The following is a 14,030-nucleotide window of genomic DNA, read 5'->3' as shown; positions in this document are numbered from 1 at the left end:
GCGAACTCCCGCGGACGCGCGCAGGCGCAGGCGATGAGCGGTGTGCCTTACTGGTAGGTGGGAGAAATTAACCTCTGTGTAGGCATAAAGCAGCGAAAAACACCGAGAAAATGTTGAGGCGCACCGAGGCACGGGACAGTCAGGTGCAGAGTGGTTACCTGAGGAATTAACATTTTGTATGGGATGGCACTGGACACTGAACTGCCTTGCACGAATTTTTACGCTAATCGAGGAGACCAAAGGTAATACGGTCTTCACTCCGGGCAGCGGAGTGGAAAAAACCAAACCAAACCAAACAAAAAAACCGCCAAGAGACAATAAAGCCAAACGCGTAAAAGTCACAAATTCAATTGCGAAAAAAGAGCCCGAAAAGCTATTCGTTCATTGATAAATAATCTTTAGTAAATGCTCGGAGACAAGGCATCTAGAATTTGGGACACAAATGTCAGGACCTAGGGCTGTAACAATTTCATTTGTGTTTAGTGGGGAAGGAAATTTGTCTTAAACAGTTAGTGAGACCTTAGCTTCTTGGAGGTGGATAGACAAGGGTCTTTCTCCACCTCACATTTAAAGCGCGCCTTTGTGAGAATTAAAAAGCATACTTTTCCTCAGCCTGAGCAGAACCTGCAGCAGAGTGGCCACCCTGAAGTCAGCTCCACCCACCTCCTTTCCCCCAAGGCCTCGTACAATTAAAAAGAAAAAAAATCCACAGCCAAGTTAGGCGGCCCCGCACCACACTGCCAGTCTTACTGGAATCTTTCTTAACCACTCCAGACTTCATTTCTAGAATTCTTTTCATATTTTTACCCCGCTTTTATGAAAGTGATTATTTGGAAATACAAAATGTAAAAAATATCCCTTTCTGTCTTGATTCCTTTGTTGCTACTGAACCTCATTCTTCCCCACCAGTCAATAAAGTTGTGGTTCTCCTTTAACCTGTGATTAGTCAGGACGTTAGGCTGTTAGTATGTAGATGCTTAGTTTAATCTTGCTAGTATTTGCTGCCATTTAGATTACTATCTTTACTAGGTCTTTCTCTTCTGTCAGAATAGTGTTAAGCCCAATCTACTTATTTATTTTCTAAGTTTTTTTTCTTATTAGTGAATACAGGCCAAAATTATTTTCTTTCCCATAATACATACAAGGGAAAATGATAACAGCAAATGAAAAATAAATGAGAAAATGATACTAAAACATCCTAAAATACAGAGGAACATTATGTACTATAAACAAAGGATAAAGTATATTTTCCTTGAACAAAACATAGTCGGAGCCTGAGATATTTATTATAGCTCTGGTTATCACATAGTAAAAGAAACATGAAACTGGAAACTGTCACCTTTAACATGTGCAACTAAAATGAACATGAAGTGAAATGACCCAAGGTATTATCCAGACCTGATGCAGATATCATAATTGGATAAAAATATCACTATTTCTGCCACTGAGAAAACACCACTCTCTTCCCCATGGTTGCTCTGGAGATAAAAGTATAGGCAAACAATTAAACTCCGTGGCACTAGAGAATTTTGCAAAATGAGCATGGTAGTCCCAAATGAGCCATTGGCATACCTCACAATTTGATTTCAAAAAATGTTTAATATAAACTAGAGTTATTCTAATACAAAAATTTTATTCTAATACAAAAATTTTAATAAGCATTTTATTTTGGAAGAAATTTAAATTTACAGAGAATTTACAAAGATAGCCCAAAGAGTTCCCAGCTTGCCCTAATGTTAACATACAACTATTTGTCAAAACTAGGGAATTTACTTTGGTACAATACTATAAACTACAGAGTTTATTTGATCTCAGCACTTTTTCAACTACAAACTTTTTCTGTTCCAGAATATAATCTTGGATACCACGTTACATTTAATCTGATAAATATTTTAGTGTAGTTATTAAGTATAATATGAACAAATATATAATTAACAAATCTAACATTTTATGATTTTGTACTATATAATTTTGTCAGCAGACTAAAATGAAAATTGTTTAAATTGATTATCTGCTTTGTAGATTATCTAAATTGATCTTTTGTCTTCTGAACTTCTATTAGATTCCTACCTTTTGTTTATCATGCTTTTGGTTCTGCTGTTCAGAAGTCAAAGTAACTAAGTTACAGGGTCTGTAATGCGAAACTGTCATCAGTTTTACACCACTCCCTTGGATATTCACTAACTTCCTTGAAATGCCCGCCCCTTCTCCTCTACACCAAAAACTAATTTCCCAAATAAATAAATAAGCCTGTTTCTTTTTATGAGGTAATAACTGTACTGAAATGTGCAGGAAATTTCATCTACAACATATAAGTGCAAGTATAGTGCTATACTATAGTACTATAAAAAACATTTTTATTGTTTAAATTATTCATCTCATTTCTCTCTATTAATATAGTTACTCAGGAGATAGTTTATCCCAAAATTTGCTATGAGATTAACTTTCTGATACTTTTCAGCATCTACAGTTCTTTTTATTTTTGTATCTATGGTTTTTTTATGAATATTATAGGTTAGCAAGAAGTAATCATTAGATTGGATTTACTAGTATTTACTAACAAAATGTTTTCTCTCTGCATTTCCTCTTCTAGAACCACCCCAACAACAAAATGTTGAAATGATAGTTTGTTTTTAGTGTTCTTAAGCTTCCTTTTCTGCATCTGCACACTGTAATTACTTTTGCTATAGGTACTAAGTACCCTTCTGCTTTCCTCTCACAGTGCCCATCAAAACTTGATCTCAGGCATGAATACGATACCTGTATTTTACAAGCTGACATGATTTTAACTCGGTGCATTAATTCCTTGGGGCATTTACTTTTAGTTTTTATCTCTATTTGTGAAATGAACAAAAGGCCCTAACTTCTAAAAGAATTTCAAGCTTTAGTGTGGGAGATCCTCCAGTGGGGGAATATGTGGAAAAAGGAAGGTTTCTTGGTGTCCTCAGTGTAACAGAAGGTGGGAGCTTACACTGCTTCTCTAAGATTCATTCTAATCTTAATTATTTTGTTGATTCTATAACGCATTGTTATCAGACTTCACTAGTTTTCATATACAGAGAAAATAATGTAACCCAAAGGTCTTCTTCACTGTAACCATTTATCCATTGATCTCCAGATGTGTTTTTTTCCCTCTTAAACTTATGCATTTGATCATATCAGTGTATTCAAGATCCCCTTATGCTCTCAGAATGACTGCTGTATTTCCATCCATCATATCCATGTTCCAGGTGGGAACATAAAGTTGCTTTCTTGGAAGTTTCATTCTTACGTCTCATTGCCACCTCAATCTTGAAATGATTTTTTAGAAAAATAAACTGGCTACATTGTCATCTCCAACTATTTAGATGTCTACATCTTATACTTTTTAATATTTCCTAACAGGGTCCATCTGGCTCAGGCCTCAGACTCAATATATACTCCCTGAATATTTGTAATTAATTTATTCTTAAGAAAGATAGTGGCTAGATTTCTAACTCCTATGATATATGAATCACCTGAAGTGGGGCACGGAGTTATTCTCACTTGTTAGCCTTATAATCTCCAAAATTAACATAAATTCTTTTAGTTTCTTGCAGTTAAAAATATTGTTACTCTGAAAATGATTATTAATTGGGGTCTTACACTCAGTGATTAAATCAAGTTCTCCTAGGTAATAAAGGTAAATAGATTGAACAAATTAGAGCCATATACCTGCTAAACTTTATCTCTCTAGATTATCAAAGTGAGGGCCTCAGGCCATATAATTGTTACCCTGAAACAAAACCTATGTGAAGAAAAACAGTAGATTTATTGCCTTTCTTCCTAGGGATTTATGGTTTGTTCATTCCTTCATTCATTTAACAATTACTGAGTTCCTAATTTATCATACATACTCAGATATGGGCTAAGACACTGCCATAGTTACTGGAATAACTAAGCAAGAATAATTAAGCAGAGTAGTTGTGTTAATGAAAGCAAGGAATAAATTCTATTATTTCTGATACCTGAACTCATAGTGAGTGGAGAAACTTATTCCTAATGAGCATGGTTTTGCTTTGCTTTTCATGCACCCTGTTTTTAATTTGAGGAATGTCATCAAAAAGGTTATTTTCTGAGAAATATTTATAGAAATCCTAAGAATTGGTTGAATCATGTTTTTAAGACCCCCATTGTCAACTACTTGTACTAGAGGGACAAAAGTATTTTAAGGGGCTTCTACTATACTATGAGTCATTGCTCTCTTTTTAATATTTTCCTTTAATCATCTACAGCTATAAGAATGGCGGTGGAATTATCAGAAGGACCTTTGATAATGCTGCTTCCTGCCTGTCCAAAACAAGAGTGAGCACTCTTACAGCAGGAAATTCAGTAATGTATTCGGGATTCTCATTTACCTAACCCATTTTCTTGGTTGCTTGTTACTGATACTCCATAAAGCAAACTCCACCCACAATAAAATAGAATTCTTAGATAATTTGAATAATAATTCCAGATAAGGAAATGAATGTTTATATTAACATATTCATGTATTATTTTAAGTCTTTATTACTACTTCATCATAAATTAATCATCTAAAATATTCTCTCCTAGAAGTGGTATTGTAAGAACATGTAAGTCATTGTCCTATTGTTACCGAAACCCCAAGTTTGGCTGCCTGTCACTCAAAAGGCCACTACTCAAGAGATGAGTTTTGATTGGAAAGGAATATGAACTTTATTCAGGAAGCCAGCTGCCTGGGGAGAAGGGGGACTCTTGTCCAAAGGCCAACTCCGAGGTTTCTGCGGGCCCAGATATTTATTTTTTTATTTTTTTTAAGATTTTATTTATTATTTGAGAGAGAATGAGAGATAGAGAGCACGAGAGGGGGGAGGATCAGAGGGAGAAGCAGACTCCCCGCCGAGCAGGGAGCCTGATGCAGGACTCGATCCTGGGACTCCAGGATCATGACCTGAGCTGAAGGCAGTCGCTTATTAACCAACTAAGCCACCCAGGCGCCTGGCCCAGAGATTTTTAAGTGGTTTTAATTGGTTAAAGGAGTACAGTGGTCTGTGACACTTCTTGATCACATGGAGACTTGATGATGCCAACTACAGAGTTACCTTGGTAATCAGAAATTGTGCAAGAAGGTCTGGTTCCTTGGTACTAGGGGGTGGTTGTGCAGGAGTACTCTGTTCTTTCTGCAAAGGAGGGTAAGCTCTATAGATGTGCAGAGGTCAGTAAAGTCATTTGTGTGACCTTAAAAAGAAAAAAAATTTTGCTAGAAGATTGCTGGGCTAATCAGAAAGCCAAGGTGGCTTCAAGCCGACTTGCTGGCCTCTGTGGCTTGGGAGTTTTGGTCCCTTATTCCCCAAGGTCAGTGATCTACAAATCTCAAAGAAGGCAAATTAGTTCTGTTACAGATCAAGGACCTTAAGTGAGCAGGCAAGGAGCATGTTAACTTGAAGCAAGTTAGCCCTTAAGACCAGCTGGAGCACTGTCACACTACGCATGTGTGTTAGACTATCACTCCATACACAGTAAGCTACAGCTTTAGAGTGGAAAAGCATTTGTGTACATTGCACCCATTATGTAGTCTGCATAGGACACATGGCAGAGATTATACTCTGAGAAGGTGAAGAACACATAACTTACTAGAGGATATGGTTGTGTGAACAGAAGTGAAATTAAGAACTTATTTTGTTCAAGAGTTGTAGAGAACATAAAAAATATATAGTTTTTTTTAATCTTTCCTAAGGACCCAATACACTTCAAAGAGATAATTTTAAAAAATTGGATTTGTAATAATTCTGGTTGGATTTTAAATTTATTTATTCATTCCATCTAACTCTAACAGCACTAAATTTCTCACTTATTTATTTTTTTAAAGATTTTATTTATTTATTTGACAGAGAGAGACAGAGCAAGAACAGGAACACAAGCAGGGGGAGTGGGAGAAGGAGAAACAGGCTCCCTGCAGAGCAGGGAGCCCGATGTGGGGCTCAATCCCAGGACCTCAATCATGACCTGAGCTGAAGGCAGACGCTTAACGACTGAGCCACCCAGGTGCCCCTAAATTTCTCGTTTAGTTATGTAGAGCTCCCAGAAATTTTGGTATTCATTTTTTTTTAAGATTTTATTTATTTATTTGACAGAGAGAGACACAGTGAGAGAGGGACCACAAGCAGGCGGAGGGGCAGAGGGAAAGGGAGAAACAGACTCTTTGCTGAGCAGGGAGCCTGATGTGGGGCTCGATCCCAGGACCCTGAGATCATGACCTGAGCCGAAGGCAGACGCTTAAGGACTGAGCCACCCAGGCGCCCCTTGGTATTCATTTCTGGTATCAGTTTCCCTATCTCTCTTTGACTCTTCAACCTACTAGAGCTTTATTACTGTTGTTAGTATTTCATTAAAATTATACTCATTAGGTCCTTTTCTCAGTACGTATTTTATTTGATCTGGAAATGTCTATTGGTGAGGCAATTACAGTTATGGGATATTCTCCCATTTTTTGTTGACAAAACTGAATGCTAACAGACAGGAGAGGGAAAAAAATGTAGCTACCAAAAGGTAATCTGGAACTGATTTTATGTAATTCTTTTATATAATTATTAGTAAGAAAAAGTAGGCTTAAACCCCAGTGTGTACCAAAACTAAGTGGAAAAAAAACCCACAAAGTTTGGCAATTATACATTGGCTCCCCTGAATGCTAAGAAATTTTCTGATGAGTCAAAAAGAGGTGGCAGTAATTGAACAATGGAAAGGATGAGTCTCTATCTAGGGCAAGTAAACAATAAGTTGTTTACACAGGAGCCTTATAGGGTGGAATTGGTATAAGGCTTATGTGTGAGTGATTTTTTTTAAATTACTTTTACATTGAACAAGCCCTAAGCATAAGACCTAATAAAACACATTTTTTTTTTTTGCTTCCCATTATCTCTTTAAATCTTTCCAATGGTGGGAGTTTTCCCCCACTATTGAATTAGAGTTCCAAGATTTTCTTTTCTTTTTTTCTTTATTTTTTTTTAAGATTCATTTATTTGAGAGAGAGAGAGAGAGCACGAGTCAGGGGAGGTGCATAGGGAGAGAGAGAAGGGGAAGCGGACTCCCACAGAGCAAAGAACCCTATGCAGGGCTTGATATCAAAACCCTGAGATCATGACCTGAGCTGAAACCAAGAGTTGAAGGCTTAACCAACTGAGCCACCCAGGCACCCCCCCCAACACCCCAAGGTTTTCTACTCACTCTTAGGTAATAAACATACCTTAACATTTTAAGGCCCCAAACAGTCTGGATTCATAAATTAAGAGTATTGGTTCTTGTATAATAATCTAAATTCTGCTTTTAACTGAAAGTTACATCTTTCACCCCTTCTTTCAGGTTGTGCTGATTTTAGGTGCCATTTTGCTAACCTTGGCTTCAGGTCGTTCTAGATTTGGAGCATGAGAAGCAGGAAGAAAAAGATGGTAAGTGTATTTTTACTTGAACTTGACTTTGGTGGGCTAGATTTGAGTTCCTGGGATTGGCAGATATTTAGGGCTAACTCTTTTATGGATGCTTTTGTGGGTACTTGAAAGAGTCCCACCATTGGGGTCTCTCACCTCTGGTTCCCTGATAGATAAATTTGTGTTTGAATGCTGCCTTGATCTTTCCACCCTTGCTACCTCTAGACATAAGGGATTCACTTAGATCCTATCCTTGTGGATAGACCCCTTGATCCCTTTCAGTAGCTCCATCGAACTGAATCCAAGGTGAGCTCTTCTTCATATATGGCCCACATCCAGCTATGGGAAACCCTCATGTACGGCAAATTTGAGAGTGCAGGCCAATCTCCAAACAATAGAACCTCTTCTCCTTTAGCACCACAGCATTTGGTAAGCTGATCTCTTGACTTCTTAATTTCTCTGGATGGGAATCAGACTAGTCATAAGCCTCACCACTGCAGGGATAAGACAGTGTGCTTTCTCAGTAGGCTTTTTGGAGGCCCCTGCATATCCAAATGAAAGTGAGGAGAGGGAACAGGCGTCTCCTATTCCCTACCCTTTGGGGATGGAGGACCTGAGAGGTCCAAGAGTTTTGTTATCATTTCCTTTAAAATCTGAACTTGTTCACTGAATTGTGCACCTAAAACTAATATAACACTGTGTGTTAATTATACTGGAATTAAAAATCATAATAAAAATATCTGAATTTGGGTCTGGAGCCTTACTTTAGTATGAAGCTTCCACTTTGTCTTGATGTGTCAGCTATAACTTGTCAATGTCCCGAGATATTCCTTTTTTGGGAAATATGAAATTTGGGGCTAGAACTGAATTTGACTAAAACATGAATATATTATTTTCAATTCCTCTCTGCATGAACTTTGGTCATTTCTCAGTTCATTAATAATTTAGCTATGGGGAACTGAAGACTGTGTTAATATGAATTTTTTTCTCTTTATAACTTTTCTATTATAATAACTGATATTTATTTGGGGATGATATTTACCTCCTCTTTTATCATTTTGCCCCCCCTTCTGAAATGTAAAGGAATTAACAATCCTTCAAATAAACCTCTATGGGCTGATCTTGGACAGTGAGAACTGCTCTCTTGTATGCCATTAATTTCAAATTTGGACTTCTCTTTGCCTACTGTGTAAATTATGTCTCCAACAGTTAGGAATGATTGCATCTCTTCATTAAGGAAATCATCTCTTATATGAAAAGTCATCTTAGAAAAAAATTTCAATATTGTCATTTGTCTTGCCATGTAAGATTTCTGACAGAAAATCCTCTCATAGATAAAAGGTACTTTATTTTTTTATCAAAGAAAAATGGTGTCTTATAGCTGATAAACACATTTCTTTCTAAAGATTTTATTTTTGTATTTATTTGAGAGAGAGAGGGAGAGCAGAGAGGAAGAGTGAGAGGGTAAGGCAGACTCGCCCTGAGCAGGGAGCCCGATGTGGGGCTTGATCAAAGGACCCTGAGATCATGACCTGAGCCAAAGGCAGACGCTTAAACAACTGAGCCACCCAGGCGCCTAAACACATTTTTAAAAATTTATTTTTGAGAGGGAGAGAGAGCACGAGTACCTGAGCAGGGGGAGGGGCAGAGGGAGACGCAGACTTCTGATGAGCAGGGAGCCTGATGCGGGACTTGATCCCAGGACCCTGATATTATGATCTGAGTCCAAGGCAAACGCTTAACCTACTGAGCCACCCAGGCGCCCCAAACACATTTTGTTAAAAGAAGATGAGATCTGTCATGTTTGGAAATTATGGCTCAAAGGGGAAAGAAAACAATAAGTACATCAATTTCCTATTACTTCCTTATAAGACATTGAAGTGTTGCAACAAGAAAGCAAAGATTACTATTTATAAAACATTACCCTGAAGCCAGATATAAAAGGCTGTAGCAGAATTAGAGAGGACATGAAATTGAATAATCTTGACCCATTTTATGTACATAGGCACATAGGAATTATGACTGAGTCAAAGCTGTGATCCACCCAGGCCAACATTTTACTAACAACAGTAGCCCAAATTTATGAAAACTGTTATGCAAGTGCTAGTCCTAATGTCTGAGAATTTCAGATGAAATGGTAGGGTGGCTAGGACAAGAAAGTTGAGTTCATTGAATTATTTTGTCCCATCACATTTTGTAAGTTTTAAATACATCCAGCCTCACTCCATGCCATGATTGGGGTTGAGGTGAATTACTGTCTTCTTTCTCATGGTATTTTGGTGAACAGCACGACTGATAATTTCATAGTGTGTCAATTCAGCTGTAACTATGGTTTCTAGAATTTCTTTCCCGTTAGTAGTTTCAGTTTAGAGCTGGCCGTTAGAGAAATTTGCATGAGATTTGGAAGGGAGAAACAGCAGCCATTATGTTCAGAGGGTTGATGCCGGGCCTCAGGCACACTGCTCAGTACACGCTTGTGTCCTCACACATGCACGAGCTTGTGTGTGTGTGTGTGGTTACTGATGTTCTGGCTCACCTTGTTCACATGGATGAGTACCCAGGCCCACAGCTTCTCTAGCTCCCATCAGGCAGCACTGCTCAGTACACGCTTGTGTCCTTGCACATGCACGAGCTTGTGTGTGTGTGTGTGTGTGGTTACTGATGTTCTGGCTCACCTTGTTCATATGGATTAGCACCCAGGCCCACAGCTTCTCTAGCTCCCATAAGGTCGCCTCCTTTAACTTTTCCAGTTCCTGGGCCTGTAGCATGTATTGCGAGATGGTCAAAGGCAGCAACTTTTTCTGTGGGCCCAAGGCCTGCTTCCTTGGAGTTTGACATAATGAGTGACCAGTACAGGTTCCAGTTCATACTTGTGGAAGAAAAACGTGTCCTTGCTTTACCCTAATGTCTGTCCAGCTTCTCTTCCTGATTCTTCCTGACCTGCTGATTTACAATAACTTCAGGCCCACCACTCGACACAAAGGCAGCAGCCTTCCACAGAGTCTTTCACAAGTCCTTTTGTGGTCCTTTGTAAGTGATTTTTCTCTAATCCTCCAACTATTCACATTCAGATCTTTCTGTCCTCAGCTTCTGTCACAATTGTGTTAATTCTTTTTTTCTTTTTTAGATTTTTTTTTTAAAGATTTTATTTATTTATTTGACAGAGAGAGACAGCGAGAGAGGGAACACAAGCAGGGGGAGTGGGAGAGGCAGAAGCGGGCTTCTTGCAGAGCAGAGAGCCCGATGTGGGGCTCGATCCCAGGACCCTGGGATCATGACCTGAGCTGAAGGCAGATGCTTAACGACTGAGCCACCCAGGAGCCCCCTTTTTAAAGATTTTATTTATTTATTTGACAGAGAGAGAGAGAGCACAAGCAGGCAAAGCAGCAGGCAGAGGGAGAGGGAGAGGGAGAAGCAGTCTTCTCACTGAGTGGGGAGCTCAACATGGGCTCGATCCCGGGATCCTGAGATCATGGCCTGAGTTGAAGGCTTAACCGAGTCACCCAGGTGCCCCAATTGTATTGATTCTAATACCTATAATAAGTCCCTTATTCCATACTATTCATAGTGTTCTGTTTTCTTGATTCAACCCAACTAATGTAATGCCTATTTATAGAAAGGATTATAAGAGATACTCTCAGTTATACCTCAGTGGGAGAGCTCAAAAAACCCGAGGTAAAAAATGTCCCTTGGACATGGCAAAGAAAATGTCTGTTTAGGGGAGACCAGGAAGGCCAGAGCATAGCCTATTCCAAGGAATGCCAAAAGATCTTGAATATACAAGGAAATTAAAGAGGAATCCAGAAGTATTTTTAGGTCTATCCTGTATATATTTATATTCTCAATGAAGTAAAAAAGACCAACTCTCAAAATGTGTCCTTTTCTTTACATATATTTTAAATTCTCTAATAACAACTTTGATCTTTCTTGTCTACTTTCACATAATTGTAAACACAAAGGAAAGGAAAAAGAAAAAGAAAAGCCAAAAGGCAAGATGTTAAGAAGTGCCTGTCTTTACTTTCCAAAGTTAACTTTTCAAATTCTCTTAAGAATATAACGAAACTTTTGCATATTCCCCCTTAAAGTCCGTGTGAACATATCCACAAAATTTTCGTTCCATTTAAGGATATTCAAGGATCTTTCTGCAAAGCCCATCCATGTAAGTATAGGGAGTTTTTGTACCCCCTTCCTATTACTTCCGTGACATCATCTTTTCTCAGTCATCCCTTTCTTGGTTATTAGCATAATCATTCACATAACTGATAAAGCCAAAAACCTCAGTCAATCTTGTTTCCACTCTTCCTGGCTTCTCACATCCAATCCATCAGTGAATCTATTTGACCAAACCTCCTAAATATTTCCCAATTCCAGTAACCTCTCACCACCTACACTCTTACCCTTGTTTACCTTCTTGGACTGTATTAAAAGCCTCCTAATTGATAACCCTACTTCTATTCTTGGCCCCTTTGGTCCATCTTCCACAGAGTGGTCTATGGGAGCCTTTGAAAATGTAAATCAGATCATTTTCTTTTCTAGCTTAAAATTCGCCAGTATCTGCCCATTGTAATGAGAGTAAAATCCAAAGTTTTAAGGTCCCACATAACTTGGCCACTAACAATTTGTTTACGATACTCTCTTGAACACACTCAACATGTACCCAAATTAAGGCCATTTTGCTAGCTGTTCCTCTGTTTGGCATGTTCTAAAATAGTCAGTTCTTATCTTCTTGGCCAACTCTATCATTTCAGTACCAGCATAAAATGTCATCTTTTCAAAATGAAACAAGACGAAACCAGAGAGGGAGACAAACCATAAGAGACTCTTAACCTTGGGAAACAAACTGAGGTTGCTGGAGTGGAAGGGGGTAGGAGGGATGGAGTAGCTGGGTGATAGACATTGGGTAGGGTATGTGTTGTGGTGAGGGCTGTGTATTGTGTAAGACTGATGAATCGCAGACCTGTACCCCTGAAACAAATAATACATTATATGTTAATATTTTAAAAATTTTTTAAAATGTCATCTTTTCAGAGATATCTTCTGAAACCACCATCTCCAAGATAGCACTCACCTCTCAGTCCCTTTCTATTTTATTATCTTTATAACACTTGCCACTATCCACAACAATCCCTTTTATTTATACATTTGTTTACCTGTTTGTTGTCTGTGTCCCTCCTCTAGGGCCTTGTTTACTTGTTTACCACTGCAACTCCAAAACTTAGCTCAGCACCTGACAACAAGTGCTCATCAAATGACAAGAAGTGCTCATCAAATACTTGTTGAATGAAGAGTGTGGTGATTTTCCTTTATAAAAAATTATGAAATGTGTTGATATTGTCACAGTTATAGTCCTAGTTTTTATAACATATACTTGTAGAAACTTACAGAAACCTATACGTATTTACTGTGAAGACCTATATCACCTGACTAGATTGTAATGTGAATCTGGATTGTTTAGAATCACAGTGATTACAAATGACAATAATCTGTAATTCCCTTTTCCAACTGCTCTCTTCGTGTCTCCTATACGAGCATTCATTCCTTCTGTAATTGTCCTCTTCAGGAAGCTGGTCCATCATTATGGTAAACATCTAAACCCTTGAACCCTAAAACTGTCCTTTAGCTTTTCTTTTTTTAAAAAAAGATTTTATTTATTTATTTGACAGAGAGAGCACAAGTAGGCAGAGTGGCAGACAGAGGGAAAGGGAGAAGCAGACTCCCTGCCGAGTAGGGGGAGCCTGATGTGGGGCTTGATCCCAGGACCCTGGGATCATGACCTGAGCCAAAGGCAGCCACTTAACCAAGCCACCCAGGCACCCCTGTTCTTTAGTTTTTCTACCCTTAAATTCACCATGGTGTTGCCTGGCCCATAGTAATCCCCGATTAGTCATGCTTAATTTTTTACTGCCTGTGTTCTTGATGATGTCCAATCTGCTTTGGGTCTTTTAAATGGTAACACTCCCAAACAACTAGATATAGGGAGCTGAATGTGCTACATTACTCATGGATTCTAGCTAAAAATTAACATAAGATATGGGTTTTAAAACATATTTCCTCTAATCTAAAAAGGGCTAGGCATCAAGTTGTTCTCTATCTCCACCCAGCAGAGTTTAGAGGAACTCAGTAGTTGTAGTCTATAAAATAGTTCCAGAAAGCTTCTCTGTATCTATTTCAGAATTTACAAATGGATCTAGATCCCAATCACCCCTAACAAAATCTGCCACATCTAATAGGGAAACTCCAAAATACAGTGTACTCTTCTTATTATTTGTAATAGAGATAAAATTATTAATTGTATGGGGTAGTCACAATTACCGATTTGTGAACATTCATGGTCTCTCTCTTCTCCTTGAACATCCCCTACACATAAGAGAAAGGATTTTTTTTTTTTGGTCCCTTGGGGCTATCATTTGGTCTCCTAAATTCAAGTGTGGGTCTAAATAAATACACAAGGTAAAACAAATGAAACCAGAAAAGCTATGTGAAGCTACATAATAAAAAGCTACAGAAGAAAGAGAGAAGGTGGAAAGAAAAGACATATGAAGAAGTTGTCAGAGAAGTTTTGGGGGGCAGGGAGCTCAGAATGGAGAAGAATTAGAGTTTCTGGGAATAGCTACAGTGTTAGAGAAT

At 38.4% G+C, this 14,030-nt stretch overlaps 1 long non-coding RNA gene across 2 annotated transcripts; it reads left to right on the top strand.

Annotated features, from left to right (window-relative positions):
• The first annotated feature begins 35 nt into the window (after nucleotides 1-35).
• Nucleotides 36-12,909, top strand: LOC112825154 (uncharacterized). Of its 2 annotated transcripts, none has more exons than XR_012380205.1 (3): nucleotides 36-53; nucleotides 4,254-4,323; nucleotides 7,339-8,017. It is a non-coding gene; the product is annotated as an uncharacterized lncRNA (long non-coding RNA). The 2 variants fall into 2 exon arrangements; XR_003208624.2 differs by lacking the exon at nucleotides 7,339-8,017 and adding an exon at nucleotides 12,582-12,909 and having other exon boundaries at nucleotides 45-242; nucleotides 4,254-4,350.
• Nucleotides 12,910-14,030: the final 1,121 nt, after the last annotated feature.

The sequence above is a fragment of the Callorhinus ursinus genome, unplaced genomic scaffold (assembly GCF_003265705.2).
Source record: "Callorhinus ursinus isolate GAN/ISIS: 27379988/994484 unplaced genomic scaffold, GSC_fseal_2.0 scaffold12, whole genome shotgun sequence".
In the NCBI taxonomy this organism is placed as follows: domain Eukaryota; kingdom Metazoa; phylum Chordata; class Mammalia; order Carnivora; family Otariidae; genus Callorhinus; species Callorhinus ursinus.
This window is presented reverse-complemented; position numbering and strand designations above follow the sequence as displayed.